Source organism: Homalodisca vitripennis, chromosome 7, assembly GCF_021130785.1.
Source record: "Homalodisca vitripennis isolate AUS2020 chromosome 7, UT_GWSS_2.1, whole genome shotgun sequence".
Lineage (NCBI taxonomy): Eukaryota > Metazoa > Arthropoda > Insecta > Hemiptera > Cicadellidae > Homalodisca > Homalodisca vitripennis.
In genome coordinates, this window is record NC_060213.1 from 141,091,970 (window position 1) to 141,105,233 (window position 13,264).

The following is a 13,264-nucleotide window of genomic DNA, read 5'->3' on the forward strand; positions in this document are numbered from 1 at the left end:
CACAGCATCTCTCCTAATCTACGGCAAAAAATACTTACTACAGGACGCAGAGATGACAATCTCTCTTGTAACTCACACACTGATGACCTCTAAGTGAGAAAGTCACAGCCTCTCTCCTAAGCTACAGTAAAGAATACTTACTACAGGACGCAGAGATGACATTCTCTCTCGGAACTCACACACTGATGACCTCTAAGTGAGAAAGTCACAGCCTCTCTCCTAAGCTACGGTAAAGAATACTTACTACAGGACGCAGAGATGACATTCTCTCTCGGAACTCACACACTGATGACCTCTAAGTGAGAAAGTCACAGCCTCTCTCCTAAGCTACGGTAAAGAATACTTACTACAGGACGCAGAGATGACAGTCTCTCTCGGAACTCACACACTGATGACCTCTAAGTGAGAAAGTCACAGCCTCTCTCCTAAGCTACGGTAAAGAATACTTACTACAGGACGCAGAGATGACATTCTCTCTCGGAACTCACACACTGATGACCTCTAAGTGAGAAAGTCACAGCCTCTCTCCTAAGCTACGGTAAAGAATACTTACTACAGGACGCAGAGATGACATTCTCTCTCGGAACTCACACACTGATGACCTCTAAGTGAGAAAGTCACAGCCTCTCTCCTAAGCTACGGTAAAGAATACTTACTACAGGACGCAGAGATGACATTCTCTCTCGGAACTCACACACTGATGACCTCTAAGTGAGAAAGTCACAGCCTCTCTCCTAAGCTACGGTAAAGAATACTTACTACAGGACGCAGAGATGACATTCTCTCTCGGAACTCACACACTGATGACCTCTAAGTGAGAAAGTCACAGCCTCTCTCCTAAGCTACGGTAAAGAATACTTACTACAGGACGCAGAGATGACATTCTCTCTCGGAACTCACACACTGATGACCTCTAAGTGAGAAAGTCACAGCCTCTCTCCTAAGCTACGGTAAAGAATACTTACTACAGGACGCAGAGATGACATTCTCTCTCGGAACTCACACACTGATGACCTCTAAGTGAGAAAGTCACAGCCTCTCTCCTAAGCTACGGTAAAGAATACTTACTACAGGACGCAGAGATGACATTCTCTCTCGGAACTCACACACTGATGACCCCTAAGTGAGAAACTCACAGCCTCTTCCCGAAGCTACGATGAAGAATACTTACTACAGGAAGTAGATATGACAATCTGTTGGAACTCACACACTGATGTCCTCCAAGTTGAAAGCCACAGCCTCTTGCCTTGTGCTATGTATATAAGCAAAGAAATGTCAAACACCACCATGTAGAAAATAAAATTATTTATAACGTCCTATTTGTCCGTGTATGGAAGACGAAAAACGTTTTCGGGAATTTTTCTAGAGTTTAACAAAGTGTTGGCTGCTCTGTTTCTTAGTACATTGTAAGTCTACTATAATAGTAGCACCTACCAGAACATCTTCCAGTCTGTGCTGATCTCCATTTACTGCACAGCTTCAAAGATGGCGGACCCACCTGATCACTTTTTTCTCGGTTCTCATTTGCGTAAGTAGTTTTTTACGGTATTAATGTTACAGTGAAAATTAATTCAATTTTGGTTAAGATATCTTAAAGACATCTAGTGTACATACATGCCTTAGCTCTCGAAACTGTTATATCGCCTCAAACTGACTTTAGTCTCAATTTTCCCTGCGAGATGTTATTTTGTTTTCTCTATTTACAGTTACATATTTGGCAGGTTTTCATTGTGGAAATCAGAAACTTAAATTATGTATAGGTAGCTATAAATATATAATAGTTAGGCTATAACTTTATAACGTATTCTATTTTTACAGACTCGCAGCAATTTGGTGGAGGCTTTGTGAGCAATGTCTTTGATGGAAACATCAGCAAGATTGGTGTCTCTGACGACGAAGGCGATCAGGACACTGATCGTACCTTTGTGTCAGATAAGGAGCCTACTGTAGACAGGGACTTGGCCCAACCAGGATGTTCCCAAATGGTTGGCTGGGTCGAATACAGGACTTGATGCAGTTCGGGGAAGAATGTGCGCACTACCTCACCTACGGAACCCAAGAAGAGTCAGATGATCACGTTCTCTGCCTCCTCGTAAATACATTACGAGGGAACCCCTCGCGCCGCGCCGCAGCTTGATAGGGAGGTACAGGAAATTCCAGGATTTTCCGGTAGAGGTAACCATTCCCATTAGGTTATCCTGGATACTCCAATGACTGTATACGAGTTATATAGCATTTTCCTCGTTCAGGTGCCGCGTATAGTAGAGAACAGGTTTATCTCCAGCTGTATCTGCTTGGTTTGCTTGTCATAAATAAAGTGATAGCTCCGATATATAGTTTGATTACTTGTACTTACACGTGAACAAATATTTAGTTTATCAAGACCAATAACATGCAAGGTCTTGCGCATTACTTAAAATACTCTGTGATAAGAACTGCATTCACTCTGCTATTGAGCGGTCAGAATGGACACGAGAATGGGTACAGCCGTCCTCACAGTCGTCCTTGTCCTTTGCTGTATCGTAAGTGTGTTCAATCAATTTTGTTTACAGTTGCCTAACATCTTCACCACGAATCTATAGATTATTTTATAAATACAAATTTAATAACAGCCATACCCTTTGCAAATTAAAAAAAACTAATGTATTAGATTTGACAAAAAAGCTATACATTTTACATGTGCCATAAAACATTCTGACGGTTTAAATTTAAGATATGGATAAGATATGGAGATAAAAGTGGTAATTAAAATTTCTGTTTAATTGCATATTTGCAAAATAATTTACTTTATGAATTATCCTTGTAAAAAGCAAAATTATTCACTCTTTTTTCATAAAAATTACAATGTTTTATGCTGTGTTTATTATAATATTTGTTAATAGTTATGAATTTCTTTTTCTCTTGACAGTTTATTGATATATAGACTAAATATATAAAGAATTGTTATAACAATGACTTCTTTGTTGGTTATTTTTTTCTCTAGCTATCTTATATTTCCTTAGTATGATAACATTTACACTATCAGTTTTTACTTCTTCCAAAAGGACACTGTCTTTACAACAACATCGCAATTAGTTATAGTAACTCGAGCTACTAAAGGCAATATCGAGACTTTTTTCCCCAGTAGGCTCATTTCAACATTATCGTTAAACTTACATTTGTTAGTTTCACTTTGCTAACGTTACTGTAAATTATTTCATATTTACATAACATTGATAACTGTATTTCTTTATTAGACCGGACCACAAGCCGAGGGGAGTACCAGGGAGTCTTCTAGTCCTAACATCTACCAGTAAAATAATACACACCTTAACGTTAAAAGCTCACGAAGTAAAACGCGTTTTTGTGTTAGTCAGGTTATTTAGTTTCTCTGCATCCCTTGAATGTTGACCTCAGTCTTGTTCCAGTCAAAGTTAGGGGCGATGCCGGTAGCAGACGCACACGCCGAACCTCTCGCTAAATCTGCTCCCGAAGCAGCGGCCATGGCCAATCCGGTTGCTGAACCCGTCTCAGCAGCAGAAGCCAAACTACAAATGGAAATGTGGAAGAATATGGGGGTAAGCCCGATTTGTGTACATTTACAAGTATATTTTGCGACTGAAATACATGGTAACTTCAGTTGATTTTTAATAATTTTGCTACAACTGCTAATTAGGTAGATTTTGTTTACAAAATAATCTTGTTGCAATTGTATTCTCGGTAGCAATTAACAGACATTCTTGCATAACTTCACCATGCATGACCCTCCCCCCAGAATCTAGAACCACTAGAAGTGTATGAGATAGCCACATAACGCGGCTTGTGGAAACTGTAACTGTCCCAAAGATTCCTCAAACTAGTTGAAACTGTGTTCATACATTTATCTCAACGCTATTTTTGAGTTAAATCTCGTCAGGCATTTAAAGCTCGTCTGAAGTCAACTTTAGTCTTAAACGCCTTTTAAAACACGGACGAGTATATGACATTTAATTGGGAGACCCATGATTGGCAGACTGACTAGGGACTATAGTGGGACAATTCGAATGAGTGAGAGAGTGTGCCGGCAAACAATCTATGTATGAAAGAGACTTCTGTGGTAGTGTATGGAAAGTTTTAGCTCTCTAAATTTGACGATTCCGATACATTTCCTTTAATATTGTCTTGTGGAATAAAATATTTATTATTATTACGTACCTACTTAAGAAGCCTACTTTGGTCATAAAGTGCCTACTTCCGGGTGTTGAAATTCACTTATAGTCTAATGTATTTACAATGCTACATTTGAGTTTGCCTTATTTACTCGAGCAACAACAAGTTTATATTCATATACAGGGTGTTTTGCGAGAGGTTGGCACAACTTCAGGATATATTAGACACAAAAACAAGCAAAGAGCTCATATAAACGAATGACTATCCCTTCGTTTAGTGTCTGTCTGTCATTATGGGTTTTAATTTAAAAAATCATATCTCAAAACCTGTTCGAGCAATACGTGGCAATTATATAAGCTAAATAAAAGGAAAATAAAAATAAAATACCTATTAGCACTTTCCATTTCAAAAAGGCGGCCCTATACATTTTTCATGACATCTCAGCCGGTATCATTACCTCGCATCATCAGAATCATAATATACCCTTATGCACTTAAATACCCCATTTCAACGTAAAGTATCACAAAAACATGTCTTAACTTTTGAAATATTGATTACCTCAACAAATTTAAATAAATAAAATAATACAGTTGTGACAGCTTCGGCCACCACACTAAGCTCCTCACACGACAGCGACACCACGTAACGGCGACAGTTCCAGAAGATACGCGACTGATTCACTCACTGGACATCCGTTGTGTAAATTTATACTTAAATTAATTACGGTAAAGTGTGTGACAAATATAGATATGTTCTAGAAAAACCATATTAAATAAAACTTTCATTACTTAAACGTTAGTTATTTGAACAAAACAATAGTCCATTTTTACATTATATTTGTTGTAAGTATTATATTTAGAATAACATATTATGATTCTAATATTAAGATCATCCTAAACATCGACTATACATTTATTGTTGTATGTACGTAACTAAACAAATTAAATGCTCCTTACTTTATTAGTACCGCAACGTATACTGAAATTTACAGTGACGCAATTGCTGAAACTTCTGGGACTAGCAGTATTTATTATTTATTATTTTATCACTTATCTAGGAGACGTGCATGAATATGAAACGAGAAGCAGAGACAACTACCTTACTGGGCGACACAGAACTGTGGTTTATGGACACCTATCCTCGCAGACGTATGTCCGTTTCATCAACAGATTGCCCGATTCCATGAAAAAAGTACAAACGCCCAACGCGTTGAAAAGTCTGAAGCGCTTTTTAGCATCTAAAGCATTCTATAGCGGCGAAGAGTTTTTGAATTATAGTTCGGAGACGTCCAATCTAGAAGACTGTCACTCGCGTTGGCGGTGGAGAGAATTGGCGAGTAAATGGTATGGGTGAATGTGGTATTGTGAACAAATGTACAAATTACAGAAATTTAATATGACTTTTGCCACATAATTGTTATATTGTCCACGGCAATAGAAGTTTTAATTTTGACTTTGACTTTAGATTGTAGTTATGTTTTATGTTAGTTATTCACCCGAGGAAGGGATAAGATTGCACATCTCGAAACAGTGTTACTGATCTAATGTATCACTGAACTAAGGCAAATGTCTCAAGAATCATGTTTCCTTCACAAACTTCAAACAGAGAACATAACACTAATATTTACCTGTATACATGTTTCAGAATACTTTTACAGACGGAGTGGTGAGTTGAAGCCCTTTTGTACTTTCTGTTAGGTTTTACTAGTAAATATGTTACTATTATGTTTAACCTGTACGTAGCATGTATTCGTTTACTAATTACATAAAATAATAGCCTACTTATAAACTTATTGGTAATTACACAATTTTATTAAAGTAAAAATTAAAGCGTATTACAACATAAACATGAACCTATGGGCGGAATCGTACTACACGCAGATTAAGTAACCACAGGAGATCAGTAATCAGCAGTTTAATTTAAGGTTCACTTTCACTTAAACCAATATTTACGTTTTTTTTAGTTATAGTTTTGCATACAAATGTCATTATATTTCCATTGAATAAATTTACCAATATAAAAACCATACGAGAATATATAATATTCAATTGTATGTGTTAAATATTTGCTTAGTAGTAAATAATATTTTTAAACTTTAAGTTGTGTAAATTTATACTTCAAATTAATTACCGTGAAGTGTGTGACAAATATAGCCTTGTTCTAGAAAAACCATATTAAATAAAACTTTCATTACTTAAACGTTACAGTTAGTTATTTGAACAAAAGAATAGTCCATTTTTACATTATATTTGTTATAAGTATTATATTAAGAATAATATATGGTTCTAATATAAAGGTCATCCTCAACATCGACTATACATATATTATTGTATATATGTAACTAAACAAATTAACCTTACTTTATTTATACCGTAACGTATACTGTCATTTACAGTGACACAATTGCTAAAACTTCTGGGTCTAGCAGTATTTATTATTTGTTATTTTATTAGTTATCTATGAGAAACATTTCTCATACCCATCTGGTATGCCGAGGTCCGGACCATGTTTATGTTTTTTCTTAGGTTCAAGCTAGGGTTGCTACACGTACCTTTGATTAGTATTAATTCAATGTTTACACAAGAGACAGTCTGAGCTCTTACTATTTCCAAGCCTCAATTTAAATCATTGGATTTATCCCTTGTCTAACTGATACGTTTATAGTCATTTTTTAACCACACATGTTACGGAAACCATATTATTCAGTTATCTACATAACGAATTAATAATGTATAATTTCGGCTTATAATTTTACGATATTTATGATAATTAGGTTTTGGGGGAACAATTATAAAAAATGTTTACTGTTGCATCCAGATTACCTGTAACTAGAACAAAAAACCAGATATAATATGTTAAAAGTGAAATACACAGAAACAAACATTTCTGACAGCTGTAAAATCACTATAGAATATATTTGGTGCTTGTTTGCCCCTATCTAAGCTTTTGCCTGTTACATAACCTAGTTTTACCCTCCCACCTGAAAAATGCTAAAGTACATCCCATTTTCAAAAAAGATCAAAAACTTCAAACAGAGAACATAATACTAATATTTATTTGTATAATTGTTTCAGGTAAAAATGAGAGATAGTGCGGTAAGTTGAAGCCCTTATGTACTTTCTGTTAGGTTTTACTAGTAGATATGTTACTATTATGTTTAACCTGTACGTAGCATGTATTCGTTTACTAATTACATCAAATAATAGCCTACATATAAACTTATTGGTAATGACATAATTTTATTAAAGAAAAAATTAAAACGTATTACAACATAAAGATGAACCTAAGCTCGATATCATACGGGCGGAATCGTACTACACGCAGATTAGGTAACCACCGGAGAGCAGTTATCAGCAAGTCAATTTAAGGTTCACTTTCAATTAAGTTAAGGTTAAATTTAGTTATATAAAAAGAGAATGGTCCACCTTTTACATTATACTTGTTATAAGTATTATATTAAGAATAGTATATGGTTATAATGTTAAGATCATCTTAAACATCGACTATTTAAATATTATTGTACTGTACGAGTATGTACGTGATTAAATAAACTAAAATGCTCATTACTTTAATGCTACCATAACGTATACTGTCACAAATAGTGACAAACTGCGAGTTTCTGAGCCTAGCAGTATTTATTATTTGTTATTTTATTAGTTAACAAGGAGATAAATTAGTCATACCCACCTGGTGTGCTGAGGTCCGGACCATATTTTTGTTTTTTATGAGGTCCAAAGCTAGGGTTGCTACACCCCTACCTTTGATTATTACTATTAAAAATGTTAACCATCTGAGCTACCTGAACCTGCTACTAGACTAATATTTATCTGTATAAATGTTTCAGACAAAACTGTTCAGTGGACAGCAGTCACGTTGAAGATCTTAAGTACCTTCCTTGAACTTTTACTAACATATATGATACGATTATTTTAAACCTTAGTTAGTACATCTAAGTTTACCAATTACATCAACCAATACTTATAAGCTGTTTCTCAATGAAAATCAGTTTACGTAAAATTTCATAAAAAAACTATTACTACATGAACCTACGCTCTGTATTAAACGTACGGACTCGTATTTCATGCAAATTAAGTACCCACACGTTCTAGCAGTCAGCTGGTCACTTTAGGTTCACTTTCACTTTCAATATTATTAACATTTGCTACCGTATTCTCTTCATTTTAATTGCAGTTTTGCGTAAAAATTTAGTTACATTATAATTTTATAAATTACCAGTATATAAATAGTATAAGACAATATAACGATTACATATTCAATTACATGTGTTCAACATTTGTATAACAGAAAATAAAATTTTTTAAATTTAAGTTGTGTAAATTAATTTACTATTATTAAAAATTATTACGATACGTGATTTATTACGTGTGCGATGAAGATAGCCTTGTTCTTGAAAAGCCGTGTGAAATAAAAGGCTTTAAGCGTAATCTGCCTAACGTTAAAATTAGTTATATAAACAATAATATGGACCATGTTTCACATTTTATTTGTTACAAGTATTATATTAAATGTAGTATATGATTACAATGTCAATTTCATACTTGTACATCACATATACACATATTATTGTATGTATGTAAGTAAATTAATTAAAATGCTTTTTACTTTATTAATACCATAACTTAAATTGCTATTAAAAGTTACACCGTTGCAAGTTCTGGGGTCTGGCAGTATTATTACCTTTGATTGTATTATTACCTAGGACGTAAATTAGTCATATTAACATGATTTGCTGAGGTCCGGGAGAAGTTAGTGCTGAGGCCCAGCGCTAGGGCTACACCAGATATCATTGTTTACAATATATTTATTTGTTAACGTTAAAATATTTATCACCTGAGCCTATTTAAACAGATGTCAGTCAGAGCATCTGAGCACTCACTGTCTCCGTGCCTCAATTTATAGCATTGGATTTATTTCTTGTGTAACTTATACAGGCAAAATTCTTGTGGTCACTGGAGCTAAACTCAAAAATTAAATTGAATCAACCCTTCCTAACATGTATACGTTATCTGTAGAATACTCGGTTGCCCCACCGTACTTAGAGATAGTGTCTATCACATCGTAGTAGTCAATTGTGTACCTGATGAAACAATGAGATACCAATTCCCCTATTTATAGTTGTCTCTGATGTCGAAGCGATGTAAATGTTTCGTTCCGAGCTTTTTCGTCGTGCACTTTCTTTGTATCTCTTCAGACGAACATGGCTCCAGAATTCAAGTCTAAGACAGCATCAGATTTCAGACGCTGCAATAAATGGAAGGAGAACCTGTGATAAACTCAAGATTCAATTGAATAAACTCTTCCTACCAAAGGTACGGAATTAATAATCAGGTTTAAAATTAATAGAAACACAAATTTTTGTATTACAATAGTACGAAATTCACTAGCTAGGATGCAAAGTAGGCCTACTCCAAATGAGATTGCTCTCTCAGTGCCTGGGACCAGTGTTACCACACTCACAGCAAATATTGTCATTCTCGCCGATTGATAATATTTGGTAGGCCATAATTAATCACACGCCACTTGTCCTCAGGTTGTTCCTGACAATAACTTTAATAATAACTTTTATTAATTTTGAAGAAAAATTGAATTTATTTCTATCAAATTAAATTTAGTATCGTATCTGATATTACATTATTAATGCAGTCATTAAAGCATTATTGCTCCGAATTTTTTTACTGTGAACCGAATTACATAAAATTTTGGAATTATGTTCATCTTACCCTTAACTTCAAAAGCGAAAATTATTTGAACTCCGCAACCACCCTGGGGGTGGTTGCCACCCCTTCTCGGGGGTGCATTTTTTATTTTTCAAAATAACCTCGGATATCGATAGAAGGCCTAATGTAAAGCAAAAAATCATCTATAAAGTTTTTCGAAAAATCCAATACTTTTCAAGTTATTGGCAATTGGAAATTCGCAATTTTTTCACGTTTTTCATCGGTTTTTTGCAAATATCTCCAAAAATATACATTTTATCGAAAAATGTATAAAGAACAAAATTGTAGCAGATAAATAAATAAACAATTTTATTTTTTATAAAGTATTATAAGTGCAATATTAAGCTAGATATTAAAGATCAAAGCCGTTTTTTATTTTGTCTGAAATTTGATCGATGTGGTCAATGCCATCTAGCGGCGAGCAGATGCATTTTAGGCATTCTAATAAAAAAGGGTTTTGTAGTGCTTGAAATAAGCTTTACAATGAGCACTATTAAAAGTCTTTTGCACGTAAAATAAGTGAGCTGTATTGCAAATAAGAGGAGCATCTAATGTTTTTTCTTTTAAATCAATGGGTTTCATAATTGCAATTTCCACCATAATTAAAATTAAACGTATTCCGCCTAGAATTAACTTTATTATGAAGAGTTTGATAGATTGTATCAGTTTGGCTGCTTCAGGACAAATATTTTTCAAAAAAGTCACGATTAAAAAAAATTTCAAATTTTAAAAAAACTACCTTTTTTCATAATATCTCAAAAATGACGACAGATACGTATAAAAGTGTAAGATGAAAAATGTAGGTATTTTTTTGAGAAAAAATTTGGTTTTTTTGTTTTTTCTTTCAAACAGAAAATTGATGGAGATATGATTGTTTAAAGAGCGCGTGGCAGCGCAATCACAGCCTCTCTTAAGCCCTTTAACCCTTCACCGTTTTAGAAAAAGATTTTTTACTACATATTGCAATTAAGTATGTTGTAGCTCTTTTAATTACCTTTACAATGGTTTTTATTCATTGTGATAGCATGAAAATTGTAGGAGTTATGGTCCAGAAACTTATCACATTTTTTTCTACTTAGTAACTGAAGATTTCGGAGTGTGAATATTTGGAGCTATGTGAAAGTACGCAATATAATAGAGACCCAAAACTATTGTAATGTATATATATATATATATATATATATATATATATATATATACATAATATGGCTCATATATTTTGGAAACGTAGGCATGAATACATACCAACGTTCTTATATGTATATATAACACATTTGAGTGAATTTTATATAATTTATTAATATTTTATTCAATAAATGGCAATTTTTAATCTAAATTAAATTATTTTTAAATATGTAATCATATATATATATATATATATATATATATATATATATATATTTACTGTTTTAATTTAGGGGTAGTTTTGAGGGTAGAAAAGCTTAAGAATATGATAATCATTTTCGAGAGTGTGGAATAATATTTAAATCCTTTTCATTTTATAAAAATGTTTAATAATTTTTTACCAAGGGGTAGTTTTCAAGGGTTGAAAGGGGGTTAACAATTTGATGATTATTATAGAGAATATAAAAATTACTTACTCTATACTTACATCTTTTTATGTCATACCAAAGTATTTGTTTGTGTTTTTTTCAATTTAGGGGTTGTTTGCAATGGTTGTAATATTTTCAAGGGGTTGAAAACTATTTTAATATGAGATAATTGTTTTAGAAAACACTTTACAATTTCACCATTTACTAGTAGACATGTTTTCTAGCGATAAAATGGCTCAATGTCAATTTTTCCATTAAGGGGTTGTTTACACCCCTTAAAAATAATAGGCGGAGTTCAGATCATTTTCACTTTTGAAGTGAAGGGTAAGATGAGCCTAATTCCAAAATTTCATGCAAATCGGTTCACAGTAAAAAAATTCGGAGGTAAGACCGTATTTTTCGCTTCAATGACTGCACTATATAATAAGTTATATATTACCGTTTGTGTCTCTAACTTCATTTAAATCTTTGCTTTCATAAAGCCTATATGCTACAAAGTAATCAACTATTGAGATTTCTTAAATCAATGTAAGAGTAAGACACATTACCTGCCGCGTAATGGTCTTCGCTTAGGTTGAAAGAAAACTTTCAAATTAATGTCATTTCATTCTTGAGCTAACCTGCGGATAGGAAGACAGCCAACCACAGAGAAAGTATTCCCTCGAGATACGAAGAGAAATTTAGTTAGCCTAAATATAGTCGCATCATATAACTCACTCATGTCACGTAGAAATTAAGTTTTATGCAAATTTAAAAAGTTCACATGAAATGTAACATAACGATTTCAACAGACGTACACCATCATCTATTTTAGCAAGGAAGCCTTCAAAAATTTGCAACTGTTGACGCTGCCCAGTCTCTACATCTTGGAAACAACTCTGTTTTGTTTGTCTAAATGTGCCATGACGAATGGCCGAGACACATTTGTATGAGACTAGAGGCAGAGATAACTACCGAACTGGTAGACACAGAACGGTGGTTTATGAGCACTTGCCTTCACAGGCAGGTGTTCATTTCGTCAAAAAGTTACCAGATTCTATTAAAAACACTCAAACGCTCAAAGTGTTAAAAACTCGTTTGAAACACTTTTTAGTGTCACAAACATTTTATAATGCTGACGAGTTTTTCGCTTATGATTGGGAGACCACCAATTAAAAAGAATGACAAAATTCGTCGCTGGAAGTGGGAATAATTGGTGAATGAATGGATGTAGGTACGTTTGCAAAATTGTATGTTTGAATGAGATTTCTTGTGGTGTGTTTGACAAAAATGTTAGCAAGTAAAAAGCAAAAATTTGACATTTGCCTTGCGTTGTATAATGTTCCGGCAGTAAAAAACTGATTTGATTTGATTAATATTTGAAAAGGGTTCACATAACAGATTTCCTTGCTACAACAAGAGAGGAGGACAAAAATATCCTCAAGTTTCCTTAAGTAAGTGAGTGTTTCACGTATTGGTATGTTTCCATCATGCTCGATGCCTTTCCGGTGGAAACGGCGTGTATTTTTTTAAATAAGTTGCACAATTTCAGTCAACCGAGTTAATAAAATTTCGGTACTTTTCAACACGTACTTGCTTACTCACATAGATTCTAGTACTGCTATTTAAAACTCATTAAATGAGTAATGACAATCAAATAGTCGGTAAACTGTGGAATCGATGCTTTCTCTGTTCACTGAGTACTTGAAATAAGACAGTGTCAGTGTTATTGGAGCCGACAACTGTCAGTATGATTGGTGTTGTGACGTTCAGATCACACTTCTGCAAGTCTGATTGGCAATGCCTTGTTGCATTGTTGATTTACCACTTTTTATAACTTTGCTTTGATAAAACCTACAGGCAAAA

The 13,264-nt window shown here is 33.9% G+C and overlaps 1 protein-coding gene across 1 annotated transcript in view; it reads right to left on the reverse strand.

Moving 5' to 3' along the window:
* The window catches only part of LOC124366435 (estradiol 17-beta-dehydrogenase 8-like), a 132,490-nt gene that overhangs the window by 98,226 nt on the left and 21,000 nt on the right, over window positions 1-13,264 (reverse strand). The gene's annotated exons all lie outside the window — the stretch shown is intronic.